This window comes from Amborella trichopoda, chromosome 8 (genome assembly GCF_054954075.1).
Source record: "Amborella trichopoda isolate Santa Cruz 75 chromosome 8, AtrichopodaSantaCruz75HAP2 v2.0, whole genome shotgun sequence".
NCBI classification, from domain to species: domain Eukaryota; kingdom Viridiplantae; phylum Streptophyta; class Magnoliopsida; order Amborellales; family Amborellaceae; genus Amborella; species Amborella trichopoda.
This window is the reverse complement of record NC_142343.1, coordinates 4563372-4582466: the sequence shown is the minus strand read 5'-3', so window position 1 is coordinate 4582466 and position 19095 is coordinate 4563372. Positions and strand designations below refer to the sequence as shown.

The 19095-nt window shown below is 34.5% G+C and overlaps 1 pseudogene; it reads right to left on the bottom strand.

The window, feature by feature from the left end:
* Positions 1-968: 968 nt before the first annotated feature.
* Positions 969-12179, bottom strand: LOC148780726 (mannose-specific lectin 1-like; annotated as a pseudogene).
* Between the last annotated feature and the right edge of the window lie 6916 nt (positions 12180-19095).

Genomic DNA, 19095 nt, shown 5'->3' with positions numbered 1-19095 from the left:
TTTAGATGAGGAATATGCTTACATTAAGCATCAACCTTGTAATCTAAAAATCATGACAGGAAAAGGTAAGGTTATTTTGACGATGAAGGACCCTCAATTTGATCATTTCACCCTCGAGAAGCTTGGATACAACAAGAAAGTATTTCATTTCCTAAACATTCTCTAACCAATTATCCCGACTGTCTATTTTACTCCAGCTGGGTTCCGAAATATTGGCAAACTAGAAATGCTGATTTTAGAAACACTATAAAAGAACTAAGAATTTAGCTGAATGGCTACTTACCAATCCAAGTTTGCTCATCGGATTACCTATCCAAATCAGTCCATATCAGCAAGTTGGAAAATACTAAAAATTCAAAATTTTAAAATAATATAAAGAAAGATGTAAGGGCGTTTAAAACTAATATAAAAATGTACAATAGTAAATAAAATAGAGTTTTTAGGGGGATATGTAGCCCTAGATGGTAGGGTGCAACAATATATGTCTAAAGCTCCATTCTTACCTACTTCTCAAGTTAGCATCCCAAATAGAATAGATCTCAGTAGGAATGGGTAATAGGGTACTGCAACATGAAATCTATAACACTATGCCTAAATACCGTAACAGAGCCCAGCGGTGCTTTGGAGGAAATGCAAGTGACGTCTGCACCATTTAAGGCAATAGAGATGAATCCCATTCTCCATGATTCTGCCGTAAAAAAATTTCAATCTAAATCTTAGAAACTTTATTCTTAGATATGTATCATTCCATTTCAAATTGATTCATTGCTCTCTATTTAACAAGACCATGTATATAGCATATACTGAACACCACAACATTTTTTTTTGTGGAGTCAGAAGGTACTATACAACCTATAGTGCTGCAATTGACCATAAAACTCAAACAAAGACAGCTTTAGATTTAACCACTCACATGCACGTGTCAGAACACTTGCACACACACATGCAGAGAGAGAGAGAGAGGATCTTCATGGCTTGTCGCCTGTGCTCGCCAGCCCCATCGTGCTCCCCACTAGAGCATCCTGCCCTGCACCAGGCCCGGGATATCTATCAGTATTAGAGGACAAAATCACATTCCCATATATGACAACATTTCCATCAGGTTGAACCAATAACACATAGGAACCCTAGGGACCATGTGAGCCACTTGACCAAACAATTGTAGACCCATCATGAACCATCAGCTCCCCATCTTGTTGCAAAGTGCACACGAAGTTGGTGCCTGAGCCAGCCGTGCCTGTGGCCCCATTTATGTAAAGAACCAAGTTGCAATTTTCTTGCATTACTAGGTTATTAGTACCATACCATAGTTAAGGGATTGATCACTATAGATTGAGTCCCCACTATATAGTATGTTGACAGCAATCTAGAGAGAGAAATTAAGTCCATGTTTTCTCTCTCCTCTGATAAGGCCGTGGGGGATTAGTTTGGGAAAAAGACTAATATATGGTTTGGGGGAGAGTGGTGAGGGTTAGTGGATGGCTTTGACTCTAGTCTTCTTTCGTAGTTGAGATATTTACGTACCGACACAAAAACAAGAGCTAAAAAAATTCAAAAAGCTCCATAAAAATTACTCTCAACATCGGTCAATTTTTTTTTTTTTTTTCAAAATGCCCCTCAGTCTAATGTTTGCAATATGAGACTAATTTTTAATTCTTTTTATTTATTGTTTCTCACTTTAGGGATGGTCCGATGTCCCAAATCTCGGACTACTTAGTCCAATAAGCGGTCCGAGGTCAAGACCTCATACCTCTATCCTATGGCAATAGCGTGCAGAACTACCGATGCAAGGTCCTAAACCTCGTACCACATAAACCTTGCCGGTCCCATGTTTTGGACAATCGACTCACACAACCGAAAAATTAAACTAAAAATAATTTAAAACTAGTCTGATATTAGAAACATCAGAAAGGAGGCAATCTGGAAAAAAAAAAGAAAAAAGAAAGACAGAAAAAAGGACACAAGGTGACTGACCTTGTGCATAATTTTTATAAAAATAACTCTTAGTAGTTTTACGGAATCATAGTAGGACACGATGTCTATGAGCGCATGTAGAAATGAGTTACCTCTTTAAAAAAATTATTTTTGAGATAGATTATTTGACCTAATTTTTAAAGACATATAACCTCTAACATGGAAATCATGAATATGAAAAATCAATTAATTTTGTAAATTAAAAATAATAATTATATTAAAACAATTTTTGAACCATTAGTTTCAATTATTTTTAAAATGACTGCTTGTTTACATCCATCTCTAAAAAAGATGCTTTATACCTCGGAGGACGGCAAATGTAGAAATGCTGTCCCGCGATATGAAACAATTTTCCATCATAGTAAATGGCAAATTTTAAAGTTGATCCATACTAAATGTCCCTATATCCGAATTTATCTCACTTGCTAATAAAAAGAAAAAATACAAGTATGGATTTGGACACTCAGCAACGGATTTAGAGCCCACGTCCCACTTACCAACAAATAGAAAAAGCGAAGCAAGTTTGGAAAACCAATATCCTGCTTCCCAATTCCAAATGAAGTCAAAAAGAAAAGTGTGTTCAAGTATCTTACAAACAGGATAAAAATGAAGTGGGTTCACACACCCAACATCTAAACATACGTCCCAGTTCCAAAAAAAAAACCAAGAAAAAAACTTTGGTTTGAATCAGTGTTTGAAAAACAGATTGGTGAATCGAATCGGTTACACCTATACCCATGTTGAAACAGATTGGTAAATCGAATTGGTTATGCCTATACCTATGTCGAAACAGATTGGCGAATCGAATCGGTTACGCCTATACCCATGTCGAAACGGGGAATCGGTTGATCGAATTGGAGAATCAGCCGAATCGGCAATTTTTTTTCCAAATTTTTTTCAAAAAATCATTGTAAATCTCTAAAATAGTATTATTTTAGTTTCTAAAAGAAATTGGGAGTAGTACACTAGGTACCTTTATTATTTTGAAAAAATAAGTGAATACTGAAATGTTGTTTTCTTGTCTCGATGTCTGTATAATTATTAATTATATTATAATGTTATCATATTGCATCAAAATATTTAAAAAATATTGAAAAATACTTCCATATTATTAGATTAAAAATAATAATTTTCTATATAGAGTGAAATTAGTATCACATCAAAGTATCAAACATTTATTAACTCGCTTTATTGATTGTAGACACCCAATTTTGAAATTGGTAAATTTCATGGTTTTTCTAGACCCTTATGACCATACTATTCTATAATATCACTGAGCCATAGAACACCACAGTCCATGGTCTCCATCCTGTGATCCAGTAGCCTGACAGTTCTGGTAGTTCTGGTAGTTTTTGGTAATTATCCATTTATATGTTCTTTTGAGTTTTTAAAACGATATTTGGGTGACCATTTTAAGGAGAGAAAAATAAGCTAAGAAAATAAGAGACATTGTTAGCCTATATGCCAAAAAATTTGAGAGAAAACCATGTGAGCAAATCCTATATCTAGGCAAATCTTAGCAAACCTAAGCCATAAAACTTGAAACTTTCAAACTTTAGATCCAAAATAATCATTCAACTAAGCCAATGTCTGATCAACATTGAATGCAGACAAGGAGGATCCTTGATGTAAACATAGTTGCGGGCCTGATAGGGGTGAGGCCTCCATGCCTCGGGTTTGCCGGACCAACTGACCTAGCCAGGTATTCTTTTTATCATCTTTTCCTTTATTTTCAGTTATTTTGTTAGATCAAAGATTTATTTATATTTCATTTAGTATTTCGTGCTTTTGGATCAAAGGTGGCTCTCCTACTAATCTAAGAGCAATCTGCTCATTTTCTGAACACATCTGACTTTAGATTACAATTCGATTGACCCGTACTCTCTATCAAATCTTAAAAAAACAAGTTTGTGGTGATCAACTTTGAGGAAGATCTCTTTGATTTGCGTTATAAACATTCATCTAAAATTATTTGAACCTAACAAACTATAATATTATATACTGAAATTAAAATTGTTGATTTATATTTTATAATTGTTTTACTATACAAATAAGAACAAATCTAAAATTTTTTATAATATCATCTAATTTAAAAAATGTTCCATATCTTATGATTAAAGGAAAAAAAATGAAGCACCCAATAAATTTAAATATTATGATACTAAAAATTTTAAAAAAATATTTTTACCTTAAAAAATAGAAAATAAAGATATCAAAAATAAGAAAATAAAAAAAAATGCCACTCCGCAACACTCACAGGCGTCATCTTTTTTACGGTATTTTTTTTTTTCAAATGACCTCTTTGTTTTTTCCCAAATTACCTCTCTAATTACCCAAATTATCTCCTTATCCGATAATACCAATATCGGACAGATGGAGTTTATACCGTACAAAGTAAAATAACTCTCTGGTGTTTAAAATACCGGATAACTATCTACTATTCTCAAAACCAACAAACTCTCTCTCTCCAAACAAGCCCTCTCTCTCTACAAAACCAACAACACATCTCTCCAAACAAAACCTCTCTCTACAAAACCAACAAACCTTCTCTCTCCAAAGAGCGGACCAGCAAGCCTTCTCTCTCAACCCTTCTCTCTCACACTCTCTCTCCCCCCAAACCACCTCTCTCTATTTCGGACAAGACCTCCCACCATTAACCGTTGCTTTTCTCTCTCTTCAATTGCCCAAAAAGGAGAAAGAGCTAGAGAGAGAAAGGTACTCTCAATTATCTTTTTTTTTTGAGGTTTCTATGTTTTCCCTAAAGCATAAAAGTTCTATCCTATCCTTACCATCCAACTGTCTAATTTTGATCAAGAGAGCCACTCGCCGTTTGATTTTAGATCCGATGTCTCAAAGTATTTTATTTTTAGTTTTTTTTATACAAATTGTATGAATATGAAATTTGGTACGTGTCATCTTCTCATTAGGATGCACCTATAAAAAATGTTAACAATAAGGGGTATTTTGATCATTTTATTTTATTGAAAATATTTTTTTATATATTTTTTACTAATACGAGTTTATTAAAGAAATGGATGTCTAAAATTTGGTGTCAAAATAGTTTATAGAAAAAAAGTTAAAAATTAAATAATGTAGAGAAGTGACATTATGATTAAGGCAATCTTAACCCTCCATTCAAAATGGAGGGTTGGATAAAAAGGAGGATAGAACTTGTATGCCCTAAGGAACGCGTAGAAAAGCTTGCCCCTTTTTCATACCCCATAAATCCAAAACAACCAGCAAACAGATTTCGCAATCAAATCTCCATTATTTCATTCACTTCCACGACAAACCCTAGAAGGAAAAGAAATACCATTTCAAAATAACATAAAAAACCACTGTGAAAATGAGCCGCCTCCTCCATTGCCTCTTCTTGCTCCTCTTTTTATACCCCAATCCCTCTCTCTCTAAACCTTGAAGGTCTCTCTCTCCTCACCCTCAAATCCGCCATTACCAACGACCCAAATGATGTTTTCTCTTTTTGGAACGAGACCCACGAAACCCCATGCCATTTGGGCTGGAGTCCAGTGCATTTCCGTCCAACTCGCAGGGAACTTACTCTCTGGTCACTCACTTTTTGGCTACCTCCCTTCTGAGATAGGCGCTCTCTTCCACCTCCGCCTCTTAATACTTCACCGATTTCCTTCGCTGGAAATTTTTTTCCAGCCATTGGGAACCTCACCAATCTGACCCACCTAGACCTTTCAGACAAACAATTTAATGGTTCAATCCCAAAAGAAATCGGCAAACTAAGCCAAATTTCTGGGACTTTAAACCGCTCATACAACAGATTTTCAAGTAGAATTCTTGAAACTTTAGGAAATCTCCTCATTTTTACGTAGTTGGTTCCGACCTGACTTGATCTAGTTACCCGGACCAATTCCGGGTTATCTGGACCTTGCCGAAGGCCGGTTTTTTCGGCCGATTTGAGCAACCAAACACTGTTTGTTAGTTTTACCACGAGTTGGTACTATCTTGATTTTTATTAATTTTCTCTTTTTTGCTTCAAGTTCAGTGTTTCAAACAAAACGATTTTACCTTTTTTTTTTTTTTTTTTGGCGTATATGGGGTGATTTAATGTGTAAACTACTAAATAAAGCCATTTGTAGAGAGGTCTGACAACAGCATCATTGGACTACCCTACATTTTTCGCCTACTCCCTTTATAGATTGGTCCAATGTTAACCACATTTTTCATGGTTTTCTATAGTTTAGTAGTCCAAACCTTCACATAGACCCTCTTGCTAAAGGGCAAGCTTTCGATACTCCCGTATAGAAGTTCTTTCCAGCTCCTACCATCAGTGACCTTCTTGCTAAAGGACAAGCTTTGTATACTCCCCCTATATTATAGAAGTTCTATCCTATTCTTACTATCCAGCCGTCTAATTTAGATCAAGAGAGCCATTCACCAAATAATCTTAGATCCGACGTTTCAAAGTATTTTATTTTTAATTTTTTTATACAAATTGTATGAATAGGAAATTTAGTAAATGTCATTTTTTCATTAGGACGTACCTATAAAAATTATTAAAAATAATTTTTGGTAAATATAATGATAAAAATACCCTTTGATTCTTTCAGAAGTATTTTGGTCATTTTATTTTATTGAAAATAATTTTTTTATATTTTTCATTAATGGGAGTTTAATAGAGGAATAGACGTCCAAAATTTAATATCAAAACAATTTATAAAAAATAGAAAGTAAAATAGTGTAGAGATGTGATATTATGATTGGGGCAATCTTAATCGTTCATTCAAAATGGACGGTTAGATAAAAAGCAATATAAAACTTCTATGCTACTGGAAAGCATAGAAATAATAAGTGGAGAACGTGAGAAAAATGCGAAATATGGAAAAAGATAACAACAAATTGCATTAACTAGGATATGTCCTCAAGTACCACAGCCTTGGTACGGAAAGGATAACAACAAATTGCATTAATTATGGTTTGTCGTCAAGCACTCGGAGCCTTGGTACGCAATTTTTTGAGGTGCGAAACAGGTCGATTGACCAACCTATGGGTAAGAGTTGTCGCGTGCAGTACGGTGCGGATATCTTTCACCGTGCTTTTTTGTCTGCTTTATATTAGGGGTGCAGTTGGCATAGAGATGCATCCATTAGGCGTAGAGATAAGGTGCACCTTCAAATTTTACCACGTATATAATTTGGAAAAATTTTTTATCATGTATATAATTTGGGAAAAGTTTATATAGAATAGAGGCTTTAAACAATCAAATTTGAACTTACCACAAAAAATTTATTGAAAAAGGTTGTTTTGATTTTCAAATATCTTCAAATTGATCATCTCGACATCAAGATGTACGTACATGAAAAAAAAATTAATTTCAAGTTTTGAAAATAATTTATTTTGTTATACATTTTTGGACAGTCAATTTTCAAGTTTTCATATATCTGTCGATCTACACTATTTTTGAAGCTTTAAACTTTATAAATAAATACAAATATATATTTTAAGTCTTTCACAAAGATTTCCAATATTGAAACCACATTTCTCGACACTATTTGAAGGTAGGTTCTAATTTGATTGTTTAGAGGCTAGGCTCTATACAAACTGCACCCATATAATTTTGGTGTAAAATATTATTAGAATTATCTCAAAATCTATTTTTATATCTAATTATAAAATTTTAAATTTAAACAATGGTTACACTCAATTAGATCTATCAAATTATATTTTATCACTAGATCAGATCATCTCTTCGCACATTATCATATACCTTGAATTCATATTGTTCAGTTTCTTAAGACATATAGACAAAAGAGTGGGTCAACACGTGCAAGCGTGTAGATATGTGAAAAAAAGGAAACACTTTCAACTCTCCCTCTCCCATTTGATATAATATAATAAGTGTACACGTGACTCTATCTTATGGGGTTTTTTCTATAAATTGATTGGAGCCCTCAGACAATCACACAGCACACTGCAATTGAAGGCCCCTCTATCTCAGCTTTCTCTCTCTCTCTCTCTCACTCAAGCCTAACAGCAATGGCAACTACCCCATGCTTCCTCCTCCTCTTAACTTTCTCTTTCTCTCTTCTCCTTCCTGCTATTGCCGACAATGACAATGCCCTATGCATTGCCAATCCTAATGGGAACAACATCCTGTACTCCGGATGCCGTCTTAATACAGGAGAATCCCTTAAGGAAAAAAACTACAGCCTTGTAATGCAAGGGGACTGCAACCTCGTCCGCTACCGCGGGTCACAACCTATATGGGCTTCACAGACTTACGGCAGAGGCAGGAATTGTTATTGCATACTGCAAACCAATGGTGATATGGAGGTTTTTAATGGGAATGGTGACCGTGTATGGCGCAGCGATTCATCTGGTAAACAAGCTGACTATGCATTTGTTCTTCGATCTGATGGGGAAGGGGCTATATATATTGCTACATGGTACATGGGTACTAATCACGTATTGACTCATTTGCCTTCAAATATAGTTCTTCCCCACGATGAGGAGTGATAACTTTGGTGCAGAAGGCAATGTATTGAGGGGTAGTCATGGAGCTCTCTCTCTCTCTCTCTCTCTATGTTTGTATGTGCACCTTTGGTAGTGCCAGTAAATAAAATTGCCAGCTCTTCTCCTCACTTTTAGCTCTCTGTGCACCTTTGGTAGTGTCCGTAAATAAAATTGAGACCTCTCCTCTTGAATTTTAAAGTGCAAGTGAAAGCATCGTGATGAAAATGAGCTACCACAATCCAAGCCTTTTTTTGAAAATTTTCTATCTCCTCGTCTTTCTACGGTAAGGTTCTTCTAAAACCATGTCATTTTTTCCTCGAGATGAATGGATATAAAAATTAAAATGAGCTCGAGTCAATGCATCGTATAACATGTTATCTAGAACATTTATTTTCAAGATTTTCAAGTTTTTGTAGATCTGTTGCTACATATCAATAGCATTATTGGAGCTTTAGATTTCATAGTTAGCAGTAGACATAGCTTACGGGTTATATATATTGAGACCATTTATCTGTGATATAAGGAGGTCACAATTACTTATAACCTTCGAATATGAAATTTGATAACTTGGGTGTATCACAAAAATCGAAAAATTTCTTTTGAAGCTTGAGCTTGGTCATTGAAAGAAATACAACCCAATGATCAAGATTTAATTGTGACCACCTTGTACCAAAGATAAATAATCTCATTTATACTTTTCCCTAATATATATATATATATATATATATATATATATATATATATATATATATATATATATAGGGCCAGCTTTCTATGTTTCCCCTACAACATAAAACTTATGTATTTCACCTTATTCAACTGTCCATTCTGAACGGAGGGCTAAGATTGTTCCAATCACAATGTCATGTCTCTACACTATTTTATTTTTAATTTTTTTTTTTTAAACTATTTTGACGCCAAATTTTGGACGCCAATCCTCTATTATACTCACACTAGCAAAAAATATATATATATAAAGTTATAATAAAATAAAAAAACAAAAATACCCCTAAAATTTTGAAGGGGTATTTTTGTCATTATATTTTATCGAAAAATTATTTTATCATTTTTTATAGGTGCGCCTCCATGAGAATATAACACGTACCAAATTTCATATTCATACATTTTTTATAAAAAATAAAAATAAAATACTTTGAGTGGCTATCTGATCAAAATTGGATGGCTGAATGGGGAGGAGAAACATAGATCTTCTATGCTATAAGGGAAGTATAGAAACATTTTATATATATATATATATATATATATATATATATATATATATATATATATATATATAACTCTTCCCAATACCTATAAGTGAAAATGAACAATGATTTCACCTACCCGATTACCATCAAAACTTAATCGCATGGTCACAGTTGTCCGGTAGTATTTTAATTTTCATTATTTTTCTACAAATCTAAATTACTTGAAATTTAGAGTGTGTAAACATCTTAGTGAGGTGCACCTGTAAAAATATGGAAAAAAATAATTCATAAATATAAATTGACCAAAATACACAAAAATATTTTATAGGGTATTTTGGTCAATTTATATTTAACGATCTTTTTCATATTTTTATTAGGTACCCCTCAATAAGAGATACACGTGCTCCAAATTTTAGATCATTTTGATTAGTAAAAAAAAATAGTACATTGAAATACTACCGGACAACTGTGACTGTGCGATGAAGTTTGGATAGTGATAAGGGTAGACGAAATAACTGTTCATTTTCAAATATAGATGTTGAGAAGAATATATATATATATATATATATATATATATATATATATATATATATTTATATATATATATATATATATATACATATATAGAGAGATATTCTAGCTCAAATTTATTCATTGCCCTCTATTTAACAAGACCATGTATATACTAAACACAACAACATTTCTTTTTTGTTGACTAAGATGGTACTATTACAACCTATAGAGCTGCAATTGACCATAAAACTCAAACAAAGACAGCTTTAGAGTTTACTAGAGAGAGAGATAGAGGCGCTTCATGGCTAGTCGCCTGCGCTCGCCGGTCCCATTGTACTCTCCACAGCCGCTCCCCGTCCAGGATATCTGCCAGTGTTAGAGGACCAAATCACATTCCCATCTATAGCAACATTTCCATCAGGTTGAACCAATAACACAAGGGACCCATAGGCATCATGTTAGCCACTTGACCAAACAATAGTGAACCCATCATTAACCATTAGCTCCCCATCTTGTGTCAAGTGCACATGCAGTTGGTGCCTGAGCCAGCAGTGCCTGTGGCCCCATTTATGTAAAGAACCAAGTTGCAATTTTCTTGCATTACTAGGTTATTAGTACCATAGTTTAAGGGATTGATCACTATAAATTGAGTCCCCACTATATAGTATGTTGATGGCCAGAGCTAGATGTAGTACACTTGGAATGAAAAGCAACGCAGAGAGAGAAATTAAGTCCATGTTATCTTTCTGTCCTCTGATGGGGCCTTAGGGAGTTGGTCTGGGGAAAAGACTAATATATGGTTTGGGAGTGGTGCGTATTAGTGGATGGCTTTGCATGTCGTTTTTGTGAGAGGAATAATAAATAGGTGAGCAACAAGTTCATGACTCTGGGTTTCTTTAGTAGTTGAGTTATTTACGTACCGACGCATAAACAAGAGGGAATATGCAAAAAGCCCCATAAAAATAAATGAAAACTACAACTAACTCCCAAGAATAGACTTCCTGCGCCAATCAAAATTTTTTTCTCATTTTTACCCCAAAATATATTTTCCTAGCAAAATAAAGGTAGGCAAAATCACTGTTCATTTTCATATTTAAGTGTTGGGAAGAGTTTATATATATATATATAGAGAGAGAGATATTCTAGCTCAAATTTATACATTGCCCTCTATTTAACAAGACCATGTATATACTAAACGCAACAACATTTCTTTTTTGTTGTCTAAGATGGTACTATTACAACCTATAGAGCTGCAATTGACCATAAAACTCAAACAAAGACAGCTTTAGAGTTTACTAGAGAGAGAGATAGAGGCGCTTCATGGCTAGTCGCCTGCGCTCGCCGGCCCCATTGTACTCTCCACAGCCGCTCCCCGTCCAGGATATCTGCCAGTGTTAGAGGACCAAATCACATTCCCATCTATAGCAACATTTCCATCAGGTTGAACCAATAACACATGGGACCCATAGGCATCATGTGAGCCACTTGACCAAACAATTGTGAACCCATCATTAACCATTAGCTCCCCATCTTGTTGTAAAGTGCGCATGCAGTTAGTGCCTGAGCCAGCAGTGCCTGTGGTCCCATTTATGTAAAGAACCAAGTTGCAATTTTCTTGCATTACTAGGTTATTAGTACCATAGTTTAAGGGATTGATCACTATAGATTGAGTCCCCACTATATAGTATGTTGATGGCCAGAGCTAGATGTAGTACACTTAGAATGAGAAGCAACGTAGAGAGAGAAATTAAGTCCATGTTATCTCTCTGTCCTCTGATGGGGCCTTAGGGAGTTGGTCTGGGGAAAAGACTAATATATGGTTTGGGAGTGGTGGGTATTAGTGGATGGCTTTGCATGTCGTTTTTGTGAGAGGAATAATAAATAGGTGAGCAACAAGTTCATGACTCTGGGTTTCTCTTGTAGTTGAGTTATTTACGTACCGACGCATAAACAAGAGGGATTATGCAAAAAGCCCCATAAAACTACAAATAACTCTCAAGAAAAGACTTCCTGCGCCAATTAAAATTTTTTTTTTATTTTTTACCCCAAAATATATTTTCCTAGCAAAAAAAGATAGGCGAAATCACTGTTCATTTTCATATATAGATGTTGGAAGAGTTTATATATATATATATATATATATATATATAGAGAGAGAGAGAGATATTCTAACTCAAATTTATTCATTGCCCTCTATTTAACAACACCATGTATACACTAAACACAACAACATTTCTTTTTTGTTGACTAAGATGGTACTATTACAACCTATAGGGCTGCAATTGACCATAAAACTCAAACAAAGACAGCTTTAGAGTTTACTAGAGAGAGAGATAGAGGCGCTTCATGGCTAGTCGCCTGCGCTCGCCGGCCCCATTGAACTCTCCACAGCCGCTCCCCGTCCAGGATATCTGCCAGTGTTAAGAGGACCAAATCACATTCCCATCTATAGCAACATTTCCATCAGGTTGAACCAATAACACATGGGACCCATAGGCATCATGTGAGCCACTTGACCAAACAATTGTGAAACCATCATTAACCATTAGCTCCCCATCTTGTTGTAAAGTGCGCATGTAGTTAGTGCCTGAGCCAGCAGTGCCTGTGGTCCCATTTATGTAAAGAACCAAGTTGCAATTTTCTTGCATTACTAGGTTATTAGTACCATAGTTTAAGGGATTGATCACTATAGATTGAGTCCCCACTATATAGTATGTTGATGGGCAGAGCTAGATGTAGTACACTTAGAATGAGAAGCAACGTAGAGAGAGAAATTAAGTCCATGTTATCTCTCTGTCCTCTGATGGGGCCTTAGGGAGTTGGTCTGGGGAAAAGACTAATATATGGTTTGGGAGTGGTGGGTATTAGTGGATGGCTTTGCATGTCGTTTTTGTGAGAGGAATAATAAATAGGTGAGCAACAAGTTCATGACTCTGGGTTTCTTTAGTAGTTGAGTTATTTACGTACCGACGCATAAACAAGAGGGAATATGCAAAAAGCCCCATAAAAATAAATGAAAACTACAACTAACTCTCAAGAATAGACTTCCTGCGCCAATCAAAATTTTTTTCTCATTTTTACCCCAAAATATATTTTCCTAACAAATAAGGGTAGGCAAAATCACTGTTCATTTTCATATATAGGTGTTGGGAAGAGTTTATATATATATACATATATAAAGAGAGATATTCTAGCTCAAATTTATTCATTGCCCTCTATTTAACAAGACCATGTATATAGTATGTTGATGGCCAGAGCTAGATGTAGTACACTTAGAAAAAAAAAAATCGTATTTAAAAAAAAATTTGAAGCTCCAATAGAATTGCTTTCTCGTTTGTAGATTTTTCTTTTTCTTTTTGGGTCCCATTCTTATCTCCAAGTTTTGCTTCCAGATACTCTGTTTCACGGATTTCTTCAAGTTTCTCTCCTTTAACGTCATATGGATTTTTTTTTTAGTTTTTTTTATTTGTTGTAGAGTGTATTCGTTTTTGCAAAAAAAAAAAAAAAAAAAATTGCTTTTTTCCAAAGCCATTCTTTCTCCCAAAAAAAAAAAAAGAAAAAAGGTATTTAAGGTCATCTTTCTTATTTTATAAAAATAAAATAAAATAAAATAAATGCATATTTAGCCATTTTCATTTTAAAAAAATCACTTTCCATTTCTTTGCTTGTAATTCAGCAACACTTCTCTTTTCATTCATTTAAAAAAAAAAAAACGTAAAAAGAAAAAAAAAAAGGTAAAAAGAAACAAAAAAAATTTCGAAGGTCACCTACACCCTCTCTATAAATGTGCCCTGATCGAGTCACACTCGACTTGGAGCACACTCTACTAGGCATGGATTGTGCTATGCTGCTACTCTTTTGACTACAAGCTTTCTTAGGAGTTACCTGTCCCTACGCCTCAACTGTGCTATCGATCATTCTTGACCGATTTTTAAAGTTTAATTTTTTGACTTTCTATGTTTTGAGGATGGTCTTCGGTTCATTTCTAACTACCGAATTTTACATTTAACAGCTAAAATTGATTGTGATCTTCTTATATAAAAAATAAACAACTATAAATTTATACATTTCCTATCATTATTAAGTATGAGGATAAAAATGCTGTTGAGCAAATCTCGCTCATCATTTTTACTGCAAGTGGTAAGATATGATACTTTTTTCTTGTTGTCTTTTAAATTTTTTTTTTTGTTTTTTTTTTTTGAGTGTTGGCAAGAGAGGATACTTCTGTCGATGGGCATTCAAGACCGAGAGACAATATAGAAAAAAAATAAAAAAAAAAACTGTAGGGACTAACCTTATGTGTAATTTTTATCTAAATTAAACTTATTTTATATTTATATAATTTTTTATGCATAGATAAATGAAGTCTAAAGCTGCAGATAATTTAAGCTGTCCTTATTTCTCCAAAAAAAAAAAATAGCTGCCCTTAGATCCACAAATTTTTTTGTATGGACCGTGTAAAATTATAAAATTTGTCCTTAAATACATAAGTTTGTTGCAATGATAAGATAATTGGGCAAATCCACTCAAACTCACCCCAGTAACTGAAACTCACTCCCCAAATTGGGTATTTAATTTGGGGATCTTCGAAAAGTTAAAAAAAATTATAAAAGTTTTTTGTCATATTTTTTTGTGTATTCTATCAATTTCACAAAGATTAGAAAGTATTTTGGATATGAATACTTATGGTCACAATTTTTCATCTTTTTTGGATTATTTAAAAAATACCCCCAGTTACATATTCATTTTTCAAAATCTATTTTTTTATTAATTTTTTTACTTCACTTAGATGTGTTTTGTTTAATCTTACCTTAATATTTTTTTTTTTTTTTAATATTTTTAACATATTTTTTCCAAGCCTGTTTGTGCTTGACTTGGTCTGGTTACCCGGACCAGTTCCGGGTTAGCTGGACCTAGCTGAAGGCCGGTTTTTGTGGCCGATTCATGCAATCGAACACTGTTTGGTAATTTTGCTGTGAGTTCATACTATCTTGATGTTTATTAATTTTATTTTATTTTTATTTTTTTTTGCCCCAACTTCATTGTTTCAACCATGAAACCACTTAACTTTTATTTTATTTTTTTGGCATATGTAGGGTGGTTTAATGTCTAAAATACTAAATAACCCCATTTGTAAAGAGGCCATTGGACTACCCTACATTTTTCGCCCATTCTTTATAATCTGGTCCAATGTCACAAACATCACATTATATTTTTCATAGTTATCTAAATTTTGGTGGTCCAAACTATAAGGACCCTCTTCTTAAATAGGACGAGAACGTGAGAAACATGTCAAATATGAAAAAGATAACAATAAATTGTACTATTTAAGGTATGTCCACAAGCACTCATAGCATCGTAGGCCACATTGAGGCCAAATATTGGGGTGGGAAATAGGTAACGGACCACCCCATGGCTAAGGGTTGCGACATGAAGTACCTTGTGGATATGTTTCACCAGCAGATTCTTTTTGTCAGCTTTTTATTAGTTTTATATTTCAAAATAAGTTGAGCAAGTAAACTATGCTCTTTGGGAGTATAGATTTAGTTTTGTATTTCAAAATAAGTTGAGCAAGTTTACTATGCGCTTTGGGAGTATAACTTATTTTTATTAAGTGAAAAAGATCTATTTGGAGGAGTTTTTCAATTTGAAATTTTAGGAATTACTGAAAAATCTCTAGATGATTATTCTCAAATGAAATAATTTGAAATTTGAGTTTTTTAACATTTACATCTCACCCTTGAAGAATTGAAGGGTTTGTATTCAATTTTGAGACATTACTTTTTGTCCAACTGATGCAATTAGAAACTTTTTTCTATTGAGGTTAATCTATGGGCTGAAGAAATTACGTCCCCAAAATTTGGGGTACTAAGGTTAATGCTAGGTGGGATTTTACCTAAGGGAGTAAATATACATTTCACTCTCATGGAAGTAGAATATCCATGGTAGGAAAATTTTAGAGTTGTTTCATACTAGATGTAATTATTGTTTTTTTGGAAAATTTCAAAAAACGAAATAATGTTTTTTACATTGCTCCTCATACATGATCCTATTGTTTATGAAGGTCAGTCATTGCATAGGTAATATTCGGTTTCTTAAAATTTACAGAGTTTTAGTCAAAAGTGAAAAGAGAAAAAGCGGATTTGGGGTTTTCAACGCGCTAAGAAATTTTAGAGAGAGAGTTGAAAATCTTTCCCTTTTTTGTGATATCTATTCACTTGCGCGTGTTGGCACTCTTTGTTGAGATTTTGAACCCTTGGTTAAGCTGTTCTTCTCAACAAATTGTTTATATTTATTTATTTATTTGTTTTCTTCAAAAGTTCACCTACTAGCTTATTTTTACCTACTAATCTTTAGGTCATAGAAATCCAACCTCAAAAGGTTATTTAGTGGTCCATGGAGAATCATTGATCTCTAAAAATAATTTTTGTGGTCTATAGACCCACACTTGCTGGCTTCAAGATTGATGCCATTGTTTCTCATGTGGTATTCAAGTAAGTCCAGTATTTCTACTGACATTAACTATTCCCCTCTGACTTACCCAAAAAAATGTATTTCTCTTGAGTTCCATTGATTCTGGTACACCCTTAATATTATATCTTATGAGTCATATATATATCTAATCATTGTGTTGTAGAACATTACGGAGACCGAAAATAATGGAAGGCAGTGTAATATCTGTTTTGATCTGTCACAAGTTAAGGGATGCTCTGTATTAGCTATCTTGAACTGCTTCTTCCTTTCATGTTTTTTAATAGGATTAAGTATTAGCAATGTTAAACCGCTCCAAACCATGAAAAATCTTTCAAGTATGGGGCGGTTGTATATTAGTATTGTTGAACTACTTCATACTATGGAATTTCTTTCAATTATGGAGTGGTTATATACCAGGAATATCAAACCGCTCGATACTTTTAAAATTTGTTTTAAGTATGTAGCTTTTCTATTTTCACAACGTCGAACTAGTCGGTCCTTCAGAAAAATGTCTAACAATGGAGTGGTTTGATGTAGCCAATATAGAACACCATAGACATGTAGAGATAACCAAAAGAGGGAAAAATGAAAAATTATGACTTGTTCGATGTTGCTAGCATCAAATCTGGGCCAAACCATAATTAAAAGACCACGAACAAAAAAGCCCTAACGTAAGATTAGAAAAAAAAGATGGACCAAGCGATAATACAGCAGGTATTTTTCGATCTGTATGCAAATTTTACTTTTCTTTAATGGACTGTCGATTTCTTCTTAACTTATCTATCCATTTCGTTTATTGAAAATAGGTTATGGACTTTGTGCTCAGTGAAAAAAAAAAAGGTTATTGGACCTTTTTACAAATGGCACAGTTCAGTATTTTAGACATTAGATCACCCCACATATGCCCAAAAAAAAAAAAAACGAAAAAGTTTATATAAGGTTACAACCTTAAAAAGAATTACATATGCACCTCAAAATTCAATTGGAAAATATTGTTTTAAAGTTGAAAAACCCTCTAATTGGTCATCTCGACAACGGGATTTTGTCTATAAGTTTCAAAAGACTTAATAATACATTTCCAATGACTGACATGTATGGTAATGTGAGGAAAAATGGAGGGAGAGATGCTCCGATCTAGTTATAAAACAATCATTGAGTCACCTCAAAATCGTTGTCTCAGAACTTGATGCAAATAAAAATTAGAGTTCATTAATTTATTTTTATTTTTAATTAAGAATAGGAAAAGAGCTACGATAAGGAAAAACTTAAGTGGCTGGGGGGAGGATTTTTTTATACGTATTGTTAAGTGGGAGTGTTTGATGGAATAGATTAAGAATAATTTTTTAGGAAGGACTTGGGGAAATTAGCAAGTGATAAAGATCACGTGAGAATGAGGGAGTTATTTTGGGTAATTGGTAAGATGAAGAGATAAAATAGGGAAATAGCCTGTGTGAGGGAGATAGGAAAGAGACGTATTGGCACATGAGTTACAGAGAGACAACGTGAGTCAGAGAGATAAGAGGGTTTATTTTTGTGGGTTGTTTTATTTATTTTTCTTTCCAATGTATTTAAATGGAAGAGTACCTCATGGTAAAACAAAAAAAGATAATTGAGTAAATTGATCTTGTGAAAATATCGTTTTTTGGGTAGATTCCCTTGCAAACCTTAAGAGGATGTATATTCTCTCGACTTTTTCTTTTTTATTTTCTCCCTACATCAGTTGGTATAAGAGCCTTAAGATCCGGATTTGGTACCAGAGCCCTAAGATCTTGATCTAGTTATCGAGAGTCTAAGCTTGTGCCCAGCTTAGTTCAGGTCCGAACCAGGTTCAAACCTAGGTCTAAACCTAGGCTCCCTTTTGGTCCGAGCCAAGGCTCGTATCTAACCCAACCTTGAACCAGTCCGGGTCAACGCCCGATCTGATATTCAAAACCCTCTAGGTCTAAGCTCAGGCTTGTACCCAACTTAGTCCAGGTCCGAGCCAAGATCACACCCTAGTCGGAACCTAGACCCCCTCTTGGTCCGAGCCATGACTCATGCACTGTAAGGGCTCTTAAGTAACCAAAGTAGGAGTCGGGTGAGGGAAGCACTATATCCAGTGTCAAATACTCATTCCCGTAACTCGAACCAAGATAACCCCGAGGCATTACGGTCCTAGGTCTAGGGGAATTGGCCCACGCTGAAGCCACCATAGCATTGCTCATGATAAAATGTATGTCATGCGAAACAGAGGCATCAATTTGAATAGACCATGCAATTTTCACAGCTTGTGGTAGCACCTATAGGGCAATATGCCCCTCAGGCCCACGTATACCAAAGCCCCCCGGTGACTGCGGCTTATCAACCTCAGGTCCATACGGGCCAATACATACCTCAAGCTTTGACTCATCAGTCTACATTTGGGAACCCATCAACCGGTGAGCCTATCGTCATGCCGAATGCT